Genomic DNA, 18,060 nt, shown 5'->3' on the forward strand with positions numbered 1-18,060 from the left:
CTCCCAAGGTGCTTGCTCACACTCGCTCCACAGACTGTCCCTATTTCTGGTCTGCATGTGGCATGGTCCCAGATTCAGGCTGTAAACCAGAGCCCCGGACTGGACAGGGGATGGGGTCTTCTTGCTGCACCCTGCGTGCTATCCATCTGGCTGCTACCCAGACCCAAGTGCATAGATGCTGAGGACCCCACTGAACACCCACTCATCAGGGACTCCTCACCCTGACCATCCCCCTCCAGGGTCTCATCCCCCCCCCCCCCCCCGTGTAATCCCAGACAGAGACCTTGAATCCAAGCTGGTGCTAGGAAGCTCCTTCCCTACAGCCCTTCCCAGTCCTGCTCCACCCTTCCCCCATCTTCTCCTCCACCCAAGCCTTGCCCACAATTAACTCATTTTTTAAGATCGCTTCCAAACATAAGTCAACACTGGACAGAGCTGTAGGAAAAGCTTCCTCAACGCTGGCCCTGAAGAGCCTGTGGTAAGTCCAGCCTCTTGGCTATCTCCCACCCCCCAGCTGCCTTTGGCTCCCAGAGCTGAGCTTGGGGCTGGGGACCTCTGAGGGCTGGCCCCTGAGCCTGTGCTCAAACACCCCCTACTTTGCCTCTTGCTAGATAGACCCTGCCGCCCCTGCCCTCAGGCTTGGTCTCCTTTCTGCCTTGCCTCACCCTGACCCATAGGTGTCCTTCTGACCCAGAGAACATGTGTGAGGCACGGGGACATCTCAGGAGCACCTGATGACAGTGGTTACACTGGACCTGGAACTCTTGGCCAGGAAATCTGGGGGTACCTGTGAGATGGCCTTGCCCAGGCCACTGTCAGGCTGCCCAGGCCAAGGGCCCCTGAAGAGCTTGGCAGCCCCTGGTCAACACACACTCCAATGTGGGGGTGGGAGCACAGCCGGGGGAGACGGGACGTGTAAGCCCTGGAGGGAAGGGCATTGCCCAGAAGTAGTCAAGGAGGTGGTAGAAGGCCTAGGAGATGAGCTGTGTACTCCAGTGCCATCCCAAGGCAAGCCCATGCTCAGGTGGTCCTGGAGCCCCAACGGTTGAGTCCAACTTGCCACCCTAGCTCTGCCCATGTATCCTGTTCCCTCTGGAATTGGGAGTCCTCAGTACTGCTGCCTATGGCAGAAGCCCACAAGTTCCCAAAGGTGCCAGAGCCACCATTGCCCAGATAGCCCTGACGTCTGCCCCCTCTCCCGAGGACCCGAAAGGTCCCGGGGCTCACTGCCTGCAAGGCCCAGCCCCTCTCCTCTCGCAGCCGTGGAGGTAGGACTTGGCAGCCTCGGGTGGGTGGCCGGCTCTGTGGTGGGCCTCACAGGCCTGCTGTGTGTGGAGACAGAAGCCCCATTCATGGGGGCCACTGGGCTCAGGCCAGTGGAGAATAAATGCAGGCCTTACAGAAAAGGGGCGAGTGCGCAGGTCCAAGGAAAAAAATCAATCGCTCTTTCTCCTCAGGTGGGAGCAGGGGATTTGGGAGGAAATGGAGAGCAAGGCCTGGAGAGGTATTTGTTTGGAGGGGGAGCTTCCTGGGGGAAGGCCAGGGTGGGTGAGGGAGGTTCTAAGCTCTGCATCCAGGGCCAGGAGCTCAGGAAGCAGGACTGAGTGCCATCCCAATGTGTCCCATCTTGCTGTGACCGCTGCTCCCATTCTCCCAGCTGTTCACTTTCTCCGCTGACCCGGGCAACCTGCGCGGCCAGCACACAGTGGCCATGAAGAGCGTGTCGCTCCCTGTCCTGGCTCTTTGGGTGCTGCCCTGAAGGGGCCCTGGCCAAGCGGGGGCTGAGCCTGAGAGAGCCCGTGGCCCCACTAGCCCCCATGGGCATGCCCACCTTGCAGCCGCTGCTGCCCACCCTGCCCGGGCCTTCCGATGGTGAGTAGGTGGTACCAGCAGGAAGAGGCTGGTAGGCGAGGAGCGCCCTGCTCCACTGTGGGTTCCCCCTGGGGCTGGGGCAGAGGGAGGAAAAGCTAGTCACCCTGAGGCTACCCACTGGTGCCCACCTTAGGTGCTGGAGGGGAGCCTTAGGGGGTTCCATAGTCTTCAGGGAACCCTCCCTGGAAGGCAAGAGGGGGATTGTAGACTCTAGAAGCCTCATGCCCATCACCCAAGGTGGGAGTGGGGAAGGCAAGAGCTCCCTCCTCCAGGCGGAGCTGCTGCAGCTGGGACTAGAATAATGGATCTAGATTTGCTAGTTGGGGAGTTGAGCTGGCTGCCCTAGACCTACTGGAAGTGAGGGGCCCCTGGTTGGGATAGGGTGGCACAAGGGGCCCCAGGAAACCAGCTACAGTGTGGCCTTGATCCCATATGCCAGTGGCTGGTAGCCCACGTGGGGCAGGAGGGGTCAAGGGGTGGACCTGCAGGGGAGGCTTACGGTCAATACTGATTAAGTGGGGTTGTCACGTGGTGGAGGGGAGGCCTGGGGGCTATTGGTCCTCTTTTTGCCATGGCTGATGACCCTTTAGGTGGTCTCTGGGCTCACCTCGCCTACAACAACCTTCCTTCCCAGCAGGCACTGGGGCTCCTACTTCTGAAAGCAAACTGCCAGATGGCAGTGACTCCTTCAGCTCCCCGAGGCTATCCGCACACACCCTGCTCGGGAAGCACCCACAGGGACCCGGAAGCATAGGAGCAGGTCCAGCCCCTCTGCCTAGGGCCCCTGGGGCTCTCCTGGGCCCACCCCAGGGCTAGAGGGTCCCCAGTTCTGAGAGGCAAGCAGGGTGACTCTGGTGCTAGGGGTCCCCTACTCTAAGGCCATGAAAAGGTGAGGAGAAGACCAGGACATCTCTGACATTAGCCAGCCCTGGGGGTCTGTGACAGAGGATGTGAGCTCCTGAGGAGAGAACAGAAAGGCAGAGCGAGGCCTGGGCAAAGAAGGGAAGAGGGGGAAGGGAGGGTGTGCAGCCTGCAGCTGACCCTCCACCGAAGCGAAGGGGGTGCTGCCTGGCAGCCATGCAGGAGTCCTGGCCACCCCTGCCCAAACCATCTCCTTCTTGCAGGTCAAGCACAACACATCCCTGGGAATGGCGGCTAGGACTGGCCGGAGGACCGGCAGCTGGACTGGCTACAGGAGTCACCCATCTGCAAAGAGGGTGCCATGGAGCCCCCACGCAGGCCCCAGTCTCCAGCTGGAAAGACCCTGCCAGGCCAGGGCTGTCCCAGAAGAAGAGGGTGCCATGGAGCCCCCACGCAGGCCCCAGTCTCCAGCTGGAAAGACCCTGCTAGGCCAGGGCTGTCCCAGAAGAAGAGGGTGCCATGGAGCCCCCACGCAGGCCCCAGTCTCCAGCTGGAAAGACCCTGCCAGGCCAGGGCTGTCCCAGAAGAGAGTCACCCCAAGCAGCCTAGGAGCAAGAGCGGAGTGACAAGGGGCCCAACCCCAAGCAGGTGCTGCCCAGGCCACAGCCACAGTGTTGGCTAAAGCCGTGAGACCCCAGAACTCAGGGCCTTGCAAACCAGCGGGGTCCCCTGAGCGCAAGAGGGGGCAGTGACCACTGAGGAAGGCCAGAGCAGGAAGGCAGGAGGCTGGGAAGCCAGAAGAATGGGCCTGAAGCCCAGGAGGCCCTTCAAAGGTGAGGACTGACCAGGACAGGCAGTGCCCCAATGGAACCTGTGCAGGTAATAGCCGTGCATGAGTCTAATGAGGCTGAGCCTTGGTCCAACCCCCACCAATCACACGAGCATCACCGGCCACTGAGACGCCATCCCACTCTCAATGTTCCCACGCCTAGCACCCTCATGTGTGGGGCAAGAGGGGAGCTCTCCAAGGCTGGACCCCTTCCACACCCTACCTCTTGGTGCTTAGGGAAGGGAGCCCAGTGGCCTGGTGTTCCAGCCCAGCTGGTTGAGTTGCTGGCAGATGTAGGGGCCCAGGGCAAGGCCCTGCCCCTTGGCAGGCCTCTGTTGCTATGTGACCAGACTGGGGCGATGTCTTGTCCTCCAGGGGTCTCCCGCCAACCTGGCTCAGGGGGACTGCAGCTGAGACCACAGTGGGAGCAGCACCTCAGAGACCACAAACCATGGGCAGAAAAGGCCTGGAAGCAGGCAACGGCACAGGCATGGGCCTGCAGACCCAGGCACCATGGAGCAGGTCACGCATTCCCAGCCAGCCTCATGCCTCCTGGGCCAGGCAGCCATCACCCGTGGCAATATCGAGATGAAACACATCCCTTCTCTGACTGACCCTGGCCTGACCATGCTCTACTGGCAGCGGGTGGTCTTCTTCCCCACACCCAACCCTGCAGCAAGGGTGAAAATGCACACATCCAGGTTCCCCTGCTAGTGGTCCTCAGCCGCTGTGGCTTTCGCCCCGCTGTATCTTAGAAATAGTTCACCTTCCCATGGGTTGGGAGTGAAGAGATGCCTTGACCAGGGACAGCCAGAAGAGCCAGCGCCCTCAAGGAGTGTGTCCTTACTGCCTCCGGCTTGAATGGGGGAGCCACAGTGGGTGAGGTGAGGGAGACGAGGAGATGTGCAATATGGCTGCCCCGTGTGTGCGCACAGAGAATGAAATTGCTAAGATCCTGGCCCACACACTGCGGGGGCTGCCTAGCCTGGAACGGCTGGGCCTGAGTAAGAACAAGCTAGATGCCCAAGGCTTGCACCCCCACACCTGTAAGGAGCACTGCAGTCCTCCCACCTGCTCTCTCAGGGAGCTTGGGCCAGTCTGAAATGGCCCCGGGCACCCATTGCTCCTCACCGCACCCTGCCTGGGGGATAAGGCCTAGAAGAAGCGCTGCACACAGTAACCAGCATGGTGGGCTTGGACGATTTGGGGTGACACAGTCCATAGCTGGGAGTGTGGAGGGCAGCACAGATTATGGGGATCCATGAGAAAGCAGCACTCCTGGCAGAAACTAAGGGGGGTCTGGAACCCCCAGACAGGCTTGGTCTAAGCGGGAACTAGGTTGCCATGATGCAACCCAATAGGGGTGACCCCTGGGTGGGATGAGCCCAAAGCCACACCTAAAAGGCCTAGCCTTGAAGTCTGCTCCAGGCCCACAGAGCATCCCAGCCCCCAGCCCCTTCTCCCGCATCTGTTTCCAGAATCTGACACGGCTAAAGCGGCTGAACCTGGATGGAAACTCACTGTCCACAGTGCCGGCCTTGCCCTCCTTCCTGCAGGAGCTCGAACTCAGCGACAGCCTGCAGGGCCTACGGCGCAGCCGCTCCCAGGATGTGCAGGCCCTGGGGGCAGGGACCAAGCACTCAGGCCTGGGCATCCAGGGAGGCCTTGGAACGCTGTGGGCAAGGGGAGGGTCTTACCAGGACAGCCTGGCTGGAGGGCAGAGGAGGAAGCAGCAGCCTGGGAAAGTGACCCTGGTGGCCTCCAAGGGAGCTACAGCAGGCAGCTCCCCGTAGGCCTTCAGAGCTCCACGGTTGGCTCAGGTGTCCCTCTGCCCACCCACCTGCAGGGCTCAGGCAACTGCTGATGCTGGAGGTGGGAGGGAGCCAGCTGCATGATAGGCACATCTTCCCACTGGCCTTCCAGCCCCTACGCAGCTTGCTGTACCTGAGGATGGACAGCACCTCCCTGCAGGTGAGCTGGGAGCCCCAAGGCCAGAAGAGGCGATATCGTGGTCAAATGAACAGAACATCTGCCACTGGCTTGTACAGCTGCCCTTGGGAAGATATTTTTATTCATTTTTAGAGAGGAGGGGGGGGGGAGAGAGACAGACAGAGAGGGAGAGAGAGGAGAGAGAGAGAGAAGGAGGGAGGAGCTGGAAGCATCAACTCCCATATGTGCCTTGACCAGGCAAGCCCAGGGTTTCGAACCGGCGACCTCAGCATTTCCAGGACGACGCTTTATCCACTGCGCCACCACAGGTCAGGCCTCTTGGGAAGAATTTTGACAATAAACCCACAAGGCCTCAGTGCCAAAAGCCTCCCCTCTACCTGATCTAACTTTCCAGAATCCCAGAGTTGGGCCTCAAGGACTTTTTTGGACCACTGATGTCCCTGAACAAGGTCCATGCCCTCTCTGGACCACACGGTCCCCTTGTGCTTGGTGAGACTCTCTGGGCTGTCTTGTGGCACCCTAAGGAGCCATGGCACCATTAGCAGATGTCGCTGGGATCCTTGCACAGATGACCACGGCCCTGAGAGGAGCAGACTTTGGCACCTGAAGTACCACACATGGGGCCGGGTGGGAGGGGGCAGGGAGCAGGCCACCACTGAGTGGCCAACCAGCCCCTCACTCGGAGCCTCGGACCTAGGAGCTGCACCTGGGTGCCAACATCATTGAGGAAGTGAGAGAGGGCACACTGAACCACGGCCGCAGCCTCAGTGCTGGTGCCCAGCAACAACTGGTTCCAGGAGGACCAGCTGGTGCCCCGAGCTTGGCTCAATCTCCCGTGAGTGTCACCACCACCCTGGCACTACCCAAGCTTCACCCCAGTGGGTAGCCAGAGGCCAGAGAGGAAAGATGTTCCCAAAGGAACCCGAGAGTCAGGCGGGAAGGCAGAGAGCACTGTGGGTGGCCGTGTTGCTTGGGACTGGTCTCAGGTGAGTCACCTGAGTCAGCCATCTCTCCACCAGGGGCTCAGGGTAGCCTGGGCCCTCAGCCACCACCTGCTCCTCCAGGATTTTCCTGTCCCTCCTACCTGGCAGGATCCCCAAGGCCTGGGGATCCTCCCCTTGCCCGTGCCTCGACTTGCCCTTAAGAAACTCAGGAAGCTCACCTAAGAGGTGCCGTGAGCTTGGACGAGGGGGCAGCGCAGGTGGGAAGAGCTGGCCTGGTGCTGGGTTTAGCTAGGAAGCAGCAGAGGTAGAATGGTCATGGAAGAGATGGTGGGACACGGGAAAGAGAGATGCATGAGTGTCCTGCGGTGGCCGTAACAAAGCACCACAAACTGGCCAACTTGAAGCAACAGAGTTTGATTCTCTCAATGGTTCTGGAAGCCAGAGGTCCAAAATCGAGGTGTCATCAGGGCCATGCTCCCTCCAAAGGCTCTAGGGGAGGGTCCTTCCTGCCTCTTCTAGTTTCTGTTGGGCCCAGATGTTCCTTGGCTCATGACCACATCACTCTAGTCCAGGGGTCCCCAAACTACGGCCCGCGGGCGGCATGCGGCCCCTTGAGGCCATTTATCCGGCCCCCGCCGCACTTCCGGAAGGGGCTCCTCTTTCATTGGTGGTCAGTGAGAGGAGCATAGTTCCCATTGAAATACTGGTCAGTTTATTGACTTAAATTTACTTGTTCTTTATTTTAAATATTGTATTTGTTCCCGTTTTGTTTTTTTACTTTAAAATAAGATATATGCAGTGTGCATAGGGATGTGTTCATAGTTTTTTTTTATAGTCCAGCCCTCCAACGGTCTGAGGGACAGTGAACTGGCCCCCTGTGTAAAAAGTTTGGGGACCCCTGCGTCTAGTCTCTGCCTCTGTCTTTATGTAGCTCCGTCTCTGTGTCTCTCTCCTATCTCTTACAAGGACACCTGTCATTTTATTTAGGGCCCATCTGGGTAATACAGGATGATCTCATCACAAGATCATTAACTTCATTACATGTACAGAGACCCTTTTGCCAAATAAAGTCATGTTTACAGGTTCTGGGTAGACATGTATTTTGGAGGCCACTATTCATCCCACTACAGGAAGGCTCCGGGATGAGTCCCGTGATCCTGTTTGGACAGCTGGGTGGGAGTGCAGGCAGGGGGGGTCCAGGAGGAGACCCGGTCCTTAAAGACACTGCCCTAAGGAGTCAGGACATGGTCCCGGGATCAGCAGGAAGGCTGGTGAGACACAGTCCTTGGGATCTGCCACCGCCACCGAGGGGGAAGGGTAGGGGTTCGGAGAGACAGAGGCCAACAGATAGTCCGATCTACCATTGCAGGGGTCAGAGCCTCCCGCCCTGCGTTCTCGTGTTCCAGGAAAAAGTTACCAGAATGTTTGGGTTTAATTATTTCTTTTTCCTCTTCCAGTCTTGCCAAGGGGGCAAAGGAAAGCAGACAGCAGCCCAGGGAGGAGCCGCCCAGCTGCTGTTCCACTCCTGCCATGGAGCCTGGGCCAGGCGCTGGCAGCCAGTCAGGCCTGGGCTGGCACCGCCCAGTTTTCCTCTGGCTGGTGGAAGGGGAGGGGGCTGCTGTCTCCCGAGGCTCAAGGAGACACCTGAGCGCCCAGCCCTGTGGGCTGAGGACAGCATGGGCCCCGAGGCCGAGGGCTGAGCCCACCCACAGGGGGTGGGGGATGTCACTGAGAGAAGCCACTTCCCCTGCTCTGACCCATTCTAGAAGCATCAGCACCCTCTGCTCCTGCTTTTCCCTGGCCGCCCTGTCCTCACCCACCATGGAATGACCTGGGCTCACCGCTTGCCTCCTCGATCCCTCAGGGTCCCCTGGGCTTGACCCTCTGAGGGATCTATTTTTTTCCTCCCCATCTTTCTTCTGCTTAGCCTGGGTGAGGCAGGACGAGGACAAAAATGTGTAAGGGCAAGAGGAAAAGACTGTGAGACCGAGGAAGGACAAAGCAGGGACAGGCCCAGCTGGGGAAGACAGGTGTCACCTCGACTGCCCCAGTTCTCGCACCCTTTCCCCAGGTTGCAGCACCTCCGCTGGTACTTTCTTTGTGAGCTGTAGCTTTGATTGTGTCTGGGGGCAAATCCCCACTCTCCTTTTGGGTGTGGACCAGGGACCCTGATTTGGGCTCTAGCTGTGCCTGTGTTTGTGGCTGGGCAGCCATCAGCTCACCCCGCACCCATATGCCCCACAGGAAGCTGGAGATCTTCAGCCTGTCCCACAACCGACTCGTGTATGTCGCCTCCCGCCCCTTCCTGTACCCTCGGCCCCTTCCTGCCGAGCAGCCGCCAGCACCTGACGCTACACCACAGCCGCGTTGAGCGCGTCCCTGGTATGTGTTGGCACACATCGAGCCAGCCCCGGAGTTGTTGCACCTGTCCCACAACAGCCTACATGCTGATGGCATCCACGGCGTCTCCTTCTGGGGCCTTCACGCCTCCCTGGCCGAGCTGCTGCTGGATAACAACCAGCTGCAGGCCATCCCACGTGGCCTCCTGGGCCTCAAGGGGCTGCAGGTGCTGCATCTGCGCCACAACAAGGTCGGGCAGGGCCGCCCACCTGCGCCTGTCCTGCTGGCGCACGCCTCCCTCCTCCAGACATGGCTGAAGTCATGAGGCCCTGCCTGCCAGGTGGGCCAGGGAGGGCTGGCCTGGGGAATCCTTCACCGCCCCCATCCGCCCATCTTGGTTGGTGTGATGGGAGGCTCAGCCCAGCGGCTCTCAGGCCTGGAAGGCCAAGGTGGGGGGCAGCATACGTCAGAATCCGGGCAGGGGATAGGCAAGGGGAAGGCAGGAGAGCTCCAGTCCAGAGCAACAAGGGCTGAGCCTCCTGCCTGCCCCTCTGCCCTGGGTCACTTCTCTGCATGATGGTCCCATTGTCCCTTCACTGTGGGGCCCTCTCTTTCTCTACACTTGTGATGCCTGCCTCTCCTTCCTCGGGTCTTCTCTCCTCTGTTCAGCCCTGCCACCCCCACTTCATGTGCCCCTGAATTCCATCTGTGACACACGGGTAGCCCCGGACTCCGACCTCATCAACAGGCGCCGCCTCCCTACCGCACTGTCCTGCATCGGGGCCCTTCTGCAGCGTGGTCCTCCAGCCCCAGCAGGGGGAAGAGGAGAGCTCCTAGCCCCGACCTGCTGGGCTTCCCCAACCCCTGCTCTGGACTGGGGAGGGGGACTCAGGCTCAGCTCCACTGATCTTTGCATTACTTGGAGAAAGATCTAGAACACCCTGATTCTTCAAATGTGACCATTTCCTGTTGACTGCTGGGGCCCCTTCACTTAATAAATAGCCCAGTGGGGTGCAGTGCTGGTTTGGACTGAACGTAATAAATGTGTCTTATTCAAGCCGTGGCCTCCACTATTTCCCTCCCTCCGTCCTGGACAAAGCCACATGAGCATGCTGGGTCTCCATTGTGCATGGAGTCTCTGGGGCCCACATCCTGGACATTGCTTCATCAGCAGAGGCTTAAGAGTACCTGGTTCCAGAAGCTTCTCCGAGAGCTTCTCACCCCCACCTGCTCTGGCCAGGGTCCTGAAGTCCCCAAGCCATCTGGTAGCCAGTCTCATCTCTGTTGCTCAAAGCAGCAACAGGACCTGTCCTCTAAGAAGCGTCCCTGTCCTGGATGTGAATGCACAGAGGTGGGCTTAGCCAGCAGAGCAGGGCCCCTGGTGCTGGCCCTCTGTCCTGGAGCTACCCAGGCCAGGAACACCTTGCCTCTCTCTCTCCCCCTATTCCAAGTCCCAGGGCCCTCATTCTGGTTCCCTCCCAGCCCCAGTGCCCAACCATCTCCAATCTATCTTGTGGGTCCCCAGCTGCCTCACCCCCCACAGCCCTCAGGGGCAGCCTCAGACGTCCAAAGATGTGGGATCAAGATGTGCCCTCGTGTGACCTGGCGCCAGGGGATGGTTGGGAGCAGCATCCGCTTAACAACTCTTGGGAAAGGAGCACTTGGTCCCTGGAAGGCCAGGCCAGGCCCTGGTGACCCAGCGGTGGCTGCACCCTGGCCAAAGTTGCTGACTGTCTGCCTGGTGGGGGAGACAGATGCAGACACAAGCCGGCTGTGGTGGCTCAGCCCTGCCGAGCCTTGAGGACAGGACTGGCCAGCTGTGCTGGGTGGGGACACAGGGTCTTCAAAGCCCCATGACATCACTGGGACAGTTGCCCTGCCTGTGTGAGCAGAGCCACCAGGACTTGGGCAGGGTCACTGGGTCAGCCTTGACAGCTCATGATCCCATCATGCCCAGTGCTGGGAAGGGTGAGGGGCAGAGGAGGGGCCACAAGCAACAGGGAGCGCAGCAGGCCCAGCTCCTGCCCCAGGAACCAGGGAAGGGGGAGGGAGGCACATGGCGGGATTGGGAGAGACAGCCAAGAGATAGGCATCAAGGATGCAATAGGAGCAGGACTGACCCCAGCCTTCTGTGCCGCTGGATGTGGATAGACTGAAAGAGGGAGGATACGAGTGCCCACTGCGGAGACCTGGCCTTGCCACTGGCTCTGGCTAGAGGCTGAGCCTGGGAACTGTGAGCCTTACATCGTTCCCTCTCTGTAGCCACCCACCCCCAGCCCATTCCACCCCACCTCCTCCAGTTCACAACAGAGAAAGGGTCAGGCTCTGGCAGTGGGCGGGGAGAGGCCTGGGAAGCTGGCGGAGTGTTTGCTTTGGACTCATCCCTGCATTCTTTCTCCAACCCGGCCTGGGCCTACAAATATGGCACTTCCTGTTTGGGCTAGGTCAGAGGTCAGCAGCCCTTGAGGAGCTGGCCCCTATGGGGAGGGTTGCTGCTTCCCCAGCTCTCACGACCCCTCCTCCCCATCCCTCCTGCTCTGTCAACCCCCAGCCAGCGGCCTCCTTCCCCACAGTCAGAGGTCAGGCCCTGGAAGGCACAGGAATCCGGGGCTGTGTGAATCCCTCCCTTCCCCACTGCTCTTACCTCCACTGACCAGATGAGGCCAGAGAGCCTGAAAAAGAAGGGCGAGGTACCATGGGGCCCGAGGGCGTAGGCAGCAGAGGAGGGCTGGGGACGGAGGAGCAGGCAGCCCACAGGTGATGCCCATGGGGCTGCTGTCAGGTGGGCTGAACCCCGCCCCTCAGGCCAATCCTTCAGTGACCCTGAGCGGAACTAGGCCCAAGCCAGCAGACAGCAGAGCCCCTCATGGGTGCCTGCCATTGGGCTCCCAGGAAGCCAAATGGTGAGGTGAGAATTAACGTGCAGGACGTTTACTGGGAAGCTCTTGAGGCCACCACCTAGGGGTGGGGAGGACAGGAGCGGAAGTGGCCCAAGAAAAAGCTGGCTTGCAACGACTGACGCAGGCCCAGCCAAGCCCCGCGGGTGCTCTGATGCTGAGCTGGTCCTGAATTGGGGCAAGGAAACCAGGTTTTCTATCCCCCTGTCATCATTAGAAGGTTGTCCAACAAGGGGACATGACTGGGCCAAGGGCTCTCTCTCCAGCCCAGACAATTCCCTAGGAGCCAAGGAGCTCAGGGCAAAGGGTGCCAGCAGCTAGAGGTCAGGACGAACAGGGAGGTGGCAGCGGCAGTACAGTGTGCCCCCAGTGAGAGGGGACGATCAGCAGTCCGGTCAGGCACATCCCAGATGGAGCCCCAGCCAGGAGAGCAACTGTAGTGCAGTGGGTATGCAGTGTCACCTGGTGCCTGCCTTCTCTCCGCCCATGCCCAACCCCTTGTCCTCTGCTCGCTCGTGCCTGCACGGGGCCGGGTACCATGCTCCCCTTCAGGGCCGGTGCTGGCTCCATCAGTGGGGATCTGGGGGAACACTGAGAATTGTAATCGCGGTGCCTACAGAGTAAGAGTGACTGGGTTCAGGTGGTGAGAAAAGAGGCACTGGTTGGTCCCTGGATTGAGACAAGAGTAGGAGGTGGTGGGGGGTGGGACTGAGGGTAAAGACAGTGGGACAGTCGGGACTGGGAGGAGGACATATAAGCTAACAACTGTGAGAGGCAGAGAATGGAGACAGGGAACAGTGATGCATTCCTTGGGGTCGGACTGCTATCTCCCCTCTGGGACCTCGATGGAATCTTGCACGTCTGACCCCCTTATCCCCAGCCACAGACCAGAGTCCTGCCCATCGACCTCCAAATTCTCCAACCCATGGACGTACTCCTCTCTGTCCCCAGTGCCCGGACTTGAGGGCCAACTACCTGCTCCTTTGCGGGTCTCCCTGTCTAGCCTCCTGCACATCTGGGTACATGTCTTCCTCTTGCCTCATACCTCACGTGGTAGCAAGTTTGGTTCCAGCTCTTAAATCCAGAAGAGACAGGCCCAGGAAGGAGCACAGGGAGCAGAAGAAGGCAAAGGATGTATCTAAGATAGTATGCCCGGTGCCATGCCTCCCCTACCATGGCAGCCACGTAGGGCCAGGCCAGGAGACACTGGCTGCATGCACCCCCACACTCACGCTCACCCACAGCGGCAGCAGAGCCTCTTGGCCCTGTAAGCAGCTCACAGATTTGAGCACAAGCGCTGGGGGCTGGCCTCCCCAGGGGAAGAACACAGGGCCTTGGGGTGCTTCATAGCATCTCTGTGTCCCACAGGTTTCCTAGGCAGTCGGCAGATCTCCTGTCTGGCCACACCCCAGACCGTGCCTCTCTAAAGATAGCTAGCCATAGGCCAGCCTCCACAGAGCCCCCTTCGGGCCCTGAAATTACAGCCCTGGCAGCCTGGGGCGGAGAGCCACTGTGTGATTATGTCCTTAGGGGAAGGTCAAAAAAAGCTCTGGCATAGAGAGTGCCAGCTTTCACCAGCCACACCTCAGCCATCGGCCGTCAGCACTGGGAAGCTCCAGGGTAATGGAGTCCCAGCCGTTCCACAGCAGCTCAGCTCCCCCTTGGGCCTATTAGCACGAACCTCTTGGGGAATGATTCCAGCCCCCTGCACCCAGAAGGTTCTCCTGGGCACAAGTTATGTGGTCTGCCTTGGGGTTCTAGGATGTCCCAACTCTGGCCTCAAGGTAGGTGAGGCTGTCCCCTGGTGACTATGGGCCTGGCTGTCACCCTCCACCCTCCCCTGCCTAGCTCCTGAGAGTGCAGAGATTGGGGGTGGATGAAGTCTGCCAGCTTTGAGTGAGGCCTACAGAAGGCCGTGAACTTGAGGACACAGGCTTGGGTTCAGCGGCTGCAGCACCCGGGCGCCTCAAGGGCCTTGTCAGAGGTCTCGGCTGAGTTCAGGGCAAAGTTACTTGTTCAAGAAGTGACCCTGATGTGCGTGTGTGATGTGTCCCTGCTTGGGAATTTGTCCTGGAGGTTGGAGTGAGCGTAAAGGGGCTCCCTTGGGCGTGACTCCTTGCTCTGGGCTGGCTTTGCCAGAAGCCTGTGTGAGCACTCCAGGGATGGGCTGGGAGGCAGGAGAGCCGCCTTCTCCTAGGAGCCCTCCCTGTGCCCCCATCCCATGCCACCACCGAAACCCGACCTGTTTCCTTTGGATCACTCATTATACTCAATCATCATCTTGCTTCTGCAAGAACATCCTCGCTTCTGGTCCAGCAGCACATGTACTCTCAGGGGCAGGGAACGGTGGAAGTCAAGGCTGTAAACTTACTCAGTGCCCAAGTATGGGACAGAGAGGCAAAGGGGAGACCCAAGGCAGCGGTTGGAACCGACAAAAAGAACAGACAGGGGAACCATGTGCAGAAGCAAGAGTGAGCAGGGAGCCAGCTGGATGTACCGGGGCAGGAAGGCCAGGAAAGCCCCAGAAGGAAGCGAGCAGAAGGCCCCTGGAGCTCCAGGTTGGCTGCTCTTCCCAGGCCCCAGGCTCAGAGGGTCAGCAGCCGGGTGGGCTGGAGCTCAGAGGGGATTCTCCCTGCTGCCACCTCTGTAGAGGCCTCCTTTTAGCCCCTGGGAGCCCCACCTACTGAGCACCTCCCCGACTCCCAGGCCCCACCCCCCAGAGGCAGGCTTTTGTGCCTAGAGGGGACCAGCAGCCTGAAGCCTGCCCTCTAGATGCCCCGCTTCTCTCCTGGTCCTCCCTCTCTAGCTTTGAAGCCAGGGCACAAACAGCTGTAAGCCAGCTGTGGGTGGACAGGCTGCAGCTGACTCCAGGCCCTTTTCCACACACAGACCTCCAGGGTGGCAATGGGCTTAGATTGCCCTGCCTGGGGTGCCCCCACGCCCGGCTGCTTGCCATCCCTACCTTCTCCTACTCTCAGCTCTCTGTCTCTGCCCCCCACCCTCAGCACCCTGCTACCTTCAAGCACCCGCCCTGACTCTGGAGCCCCAGGCTGGGCACTGGAAAGCGGGTTGGGGTAGCGGCGACCCAATGAAGGCTAGGGGAGCGCTGGCAGCCAGCAGTGTGGCCCGGGGCCTTTCCCGGGAAGGCTGTACCAGCCACTGGGCTCCTTCTCGGGTCAAGTTCTCGGTTCCCTCTGGCAGGAGGGGGCCTTCTGAGAAGGGGCCTGCAGGGAGAGTGGGGGACCCTGGGCTGAGGGCCGAGCCCACTCCGGCAGGATCACCCAGGCCTCTGCAGCCCTTCGGGGACCTGTTCGGCAGTGTCCCAGAGATGCAGGGCATGGTAGGAGAAGACTCTGGGCCTCCTCAGGCTCAGGCTGAGGGGCACTGGGTTTGCCCCCCACCCCCTCTTTATGAGTACCCCCCGTGACTCGGCCAGCACTGTCCACCATTCATTCTTTTCATTCTTGCGGAGCTCAGACAGCTGCGCACCAGCCTCCTCCAGAGCCCGGGGCCTCAGGAAATGCCTTCCCTTCCTTCCTGCCTTGCCCTCCCCCACCCCATGCCTGCCTTCCCCTGCCTCCCGCTGCCTCCTCCCAGCCCTGGCCTCTGGCCTCCCGCTGGCCAGCGAGGACTTACAGTTCCCAGTGTGCACCAGCTAGGGTCTGGGTCGTTCCTGTGCTGCAGAGAGAGCTGGGGCCTGGGAAGGAAGACGAGGGGGGAAGGGCGCTCAGGACTGAGGTGCTGCCTAGTTGGTCTGCGAGTTCCCCCAAATTAGAGGGCCAGGCCGAGTGACTCAGTGGGCCTCGGGCCGGGTGTACAGTCACGGCTTATTGCAGACTGCAAACCACAGACACGAGAACTTTCCAGGAGCCAGAACTGTATTTACAGAAATATTGCCCTGGATGCGTCCCCCAACTAAAGGCAAGATCTCCAAGGTGCATATGTGCCCCTTGCAGGGTGCCACCACACTGCCACCCCCATGCTCCCTCCAGGAACATGCCAGGCTGACGGCCAAAGTGGGTGCTGTGTAGGGGACACTGAGGCTGGCCCACCACCAGGCCTCCCCACCAAATTTCAGTGACATTCTACCCCCTGTTCCCCACACCCACTGCACCTTGCTGTGTTCTCTTCCTTCTACCACCAACACATCCCTCTTCCCCGCTCCTCTGTCCAAAGTACCCCCAGGAAGCCTTCCCGGGCCTCCGCTGCTATGAGCAGCCCCGCGCCGGCACCCAGAGCAGCGTCGGGGGCAGCAGAGGGCTGGTTGCGAGCACAAGGCCCGCTGGGGCTCCTGGGGTGAGGGGCGTGCCTTACGTGGACTTCTGTTTTTCATTTCTTAAACAGTTTTATTGAAATATAATTCACATACCACAGTTCACCTATTTAAAATGTACAATTCAGCCTGACTAGGCGGTGGTACAGTGGATAGAGCGTCAGACTGGGATGCGGAGGACCCAGGTTAGAGACCCCGAGGTCGCCAGCTTGAGCGCAGGCTCATCTGGTTTGAGCAAAAGCTCACCAGCTTGGACCCAAGGTCGCTGGCTCGAGCAAGGGGTCACTTGGTCCGCTGAAGGCCCGTGGTCAAGGCACATATGAGAAAGCAATCAATGAACAACTAAGGTGTTACAACAAAAAACTGATGATTGATGCTTCTCATCTCTGTTTGTTCCTGTCTGTCTGTCCCTGTCTATCCCTCTCTCTGACTCTCTCTCTGTCTCTGTAAAAAAACAAAAACAAAAATAAATAAATAAAAATGTACAATTCAATGGTTTTTATTTACTGTATTCACAGAGTGTACAACACCACTGAAGTCAATTTTAGAACATTTTTATCATCTCAGAAAGAAAACTCATGCCTTTAGCTATCACCCCTCCATCCCCCATTCCCCTGGCCCTAAGAGACCACTTATTCATCTACTTTCTGTCCCGATAGACATGCCCATTCTGAACGTTTCATGGGGAATCATATAATCGGTGGTCTTGTGACAGGCTTCTTTCATGAAGCACAATGTTGTCTACATGTTTTGAACCTTCTTTCTCCTCCTAAAGGCCATAATTGGGAATGTTGAAGCATGGTAAGGCTCCATGGGCTCCATCTTAGTCTTTCTACTGCCAGAGATGTTGGAATATGTCTCCAATAAACAGTAAAAAAAAACCCACATGCAAAGAAACTGACTCGCCTTGTCTGGAAGGGCATGTGTCCATTCCGGGCTCCTGGTCACAACCTTTCGCATCGCCTCGTCCACAAAAATAAGAAGGAGCCAGAGCTCCCAATCCGGACTCTGCTTTCCCAGGTCTCCCTTCTTCATGACCCAGCCTGGGAGCTTCCTGTAGGCAAGTACCACAGCCTGGTCGGGCCCATCTTGTGTTCCAAGTCCTGGCTGGGAGCCCTGAACTGATGGTGGGGCAAGAAAGGGGTCCTGAGCCCAACCACTCCCCCAGGCAGAACCTTCTAGACCCCACCTGCATACTGGCCTGGGCTGAGCACTGAATAAATGAATGACAGCTGGCCAGATGGGCTGGACCCCTAGACCTCGCCTCTGTTCTCCACTCATTGGGCCCCCTTTCCTGGGCTGCCTCTCTCGCCTCTGTGTGCTGGGCTTTTCCTCTCTGTATACTTTTGTCTTTTGGTCTCTGTGGAGTTGTGTCCTGCCTTGTGTCACCTGACTTAGTGTCTTCCCCTCTCAGCTTCCTAGACTCCTGTGCAGATCTCAGCGTCACTCCTTACCTCCTTTGTCTCCAGGAAGCTGTGGGAATCCCTCAATGCAGTGTCAGCCCATGACAGAGGCTGGCTCTGGCCTGGCCCCGCTGCACGCTGGGTACATGGGCCAGGGGAGGAATGGGACCCCATTGGACAGGGAGCCCTTGGACTCTAGACACAGTTTGGAGGTGGGCTCGCATGGGTCCTCAGAAAGTGGCCAAGCTTCTAGTGATTGCATGGGTGTCATGGCGGATGACAGCCTCTTCCTGGGATGTTTGGCTGGCCCAGTGAGTAAGTGTCCAGCACAGAGCTCGAGCCCTAAGGAAGTGCCGACCCACAGAGCGGTTATCACACCCTAGGGGACCAGCACAGATTGAGCAAAAAGATGACTCGTTGAGTTCCTTCTCGCTGAACCAGCTTTCCCACTCAGCCTGTCTGAGCTGCAGGGCAGGCAAGCTAGGGACGGTCCAGGAATCTGTGTTGCCCTCCTGCTGCCCCCAGCTGAGTCCCTTTCTGAGATCACACTGACAGGACCATTTCCTCTTTTTTAGGGGAAAAAAAGGCTGAAGAGAGAGAGAGAGAGAGAGAGAGAAAGAGAGAGAGAGAGAGAATGTGGTGGGCGGGGGGCGGTGTCCAGAGTTCCCAGGAAGCTCTTCCAGAAATTCAC

Source organism: Saccopteryx leptura, chromosome X (genome assembly GCF_036850995.1).
Source record: "Saccopteryx leptura isolate mSacLep1 chromosome X, mSacLep1_pri_phased_curated, whole genome shotgun sequence".
In the NCBI taxonomy this organism is placed as follows: Eukaryota; Metazoa; Chordata; class Mammalia; order Chiroptera; family Emballonuridae; genus Saccopteryx; species Saccopteryx leptura.